At 39.2% G+C, this 1,708-nt stretch overlaps 1 non-coding gene across 1 annotated transcript; it reads right to left on the reverse strand.

The window, feature by feature from the left end:
• Positions 1–504: 504 nt before the first annotated feature.
• LOC141424334 (U1 spliceosomal RNA) lies at positions 505–668 on the reverse strand. The gene has a single exon (XR_012449284.1). It is a non-coding gene; the product is annotated as a U1 spliceosomal RNA (small nuclear RNA).
• Between the last annotated feature and the right edge of the window lie 1,040 nt (positions 669–1,708).

Below are 1,708 nucleotides of genomic sequence, written 5' to 3' on the forward strand. Positions count from 1 at the left end.
TATGCCGTTTGAAGGGAAATCAGGACCCAGTTCCTTCCTGTCTCTCTTTTCACTTCCTGGCTGCCATGAGATGAGAGGCTTTGCTCTACCATGTACTCCCCACTGTGATGGTCTATCTTATCACAGACGAAAAACATCAGAGCCAACCAACCATGCACTGAAACCTCAGCAACTATGAGCCAATATAAACTTTTTCTGATTTTCAGTTGATTTTCTCAAGTATTTTGATACAATGACGGAGAAATGACTAACACATTGTGGCAGATGCCCCTTTAAAGTCTTTATAGTTAAGCTGGCATTTAGACTATCTAGTCCAATATTCTGGAGCCAAATTCCTGGCTCTAACACTTATTAGCTATGTGACCTTGGCCAAGTTATTTCAACTCTTTGTAAGTAGATATCCTAGTTTATAAATCAGAAAGATTAGAGTAGTACCTTGAACATAGTAAGGGTTTAATAAATATAAATTGTTATCACCCTTAATATTTATTTTCCTTTTTTTTTCAGGGGAGAGTGCGAATGCAGTCCCCCACTACCACAAATTATGCAGTGGAGTTTCCCACATTTGGGGAAATCACAGGGGTCAGCACATCCGGAGTGCAATGGATAACACTCACCCTGGAAAAACCACCTTTGTGATCATGGTGTCTCCCCTGCCGGGTAAGTATTTTGTTAATATTTATTTTCTTATTGGAAGTTGGTGCCCAGAAAGAAAGCAGGGTATGTCTAGGATCACACAGTGACTGGAACTCAGGGTTTTTTATTTTTTCCTTTGCAAGTTATTTCTCTTTCACTACAGCCCATTTACTTCCTGTGTAGCAATCTGTGTTCATAGATTCAGATCTATGAGGCGATTAAACTACTGATCAAACTCTTCAGCCCCAATTCAACTTCCACCAGCTTTCCACTAGTCTATCCGCAGCCCCAGTGTGGAAGCTCATATTAAGTCTCTTCATTTCGTGAAACCTTCCAGTATGTTGCTCAGAGAAATACTGACAACCTTTACTTAGGAACAGTGACCATGTAGGTGGTTAGAAAAAGTGGTATTTGAATTAGATCTTGTTAACAAGAAGAAAGGAGGAAAGGAAAGAGGAGGTAACAGCAGTGTAAAGCTTCAAAAGTGTCAAGGAATAGAAGAACATGTAAATTCTGTGTGCTGAGAAAATCTGAAGAGAGCAGTGAAGACAGAGAAGGCAGTGAAGGAAGATGAATTTGAAACTGGGCTCTGTCTTCCCCATTAGACTATTGCAACATAAAGACAATGATCCAAGCAAACATTTTTTTCCTTTTTCTACAGCAAATAGTAGGTAAAAGAGAGATAGGAGAGGTTAATATGTCATGAGAATCATATGCTATCCTATGGAAAATGAACTTTCTCCTGTACTAAATAGACACCTTGAAAGACTGCTAAGCAGAAATTGAGAGGGGAAATAAGGATATCCATTACAGGCTGTTTTACTTATTTGGTGTGGAAGAGGACAACATTCATCAAACAGTGGTTGTGGATAAAAACAGGAAGGCTTATGGGAAGAAGTTCTGGGACTTAATTATTGGAGGTAAAGAGCAGAAAGCATCAGGAATTATTGAGATTTTTTGCCATTGAAAATTGGTGAACAGTGCTGTTTTGATCTTTTGAGAAAAAATGCCTGTGGGTCATCTGGGAGAATGACTGGTAAGCAGTCTACCAGTTATGTACCCCATAACATTT

This window comes from Castor canadensis, chromosome 6 (genome assembly GCF_047511655.1).
Source record: "Castor canadensis chromosome 6, mCasCan1.hap1v2, whole genome shotgun sequence".
Classification (NCBI taxonomy): domain Eukaryota; kingdom Metazoa; phylum Chordata; class Mammalia; order Rodentia; family Castoridae; genus Castor; species Castor canadensis.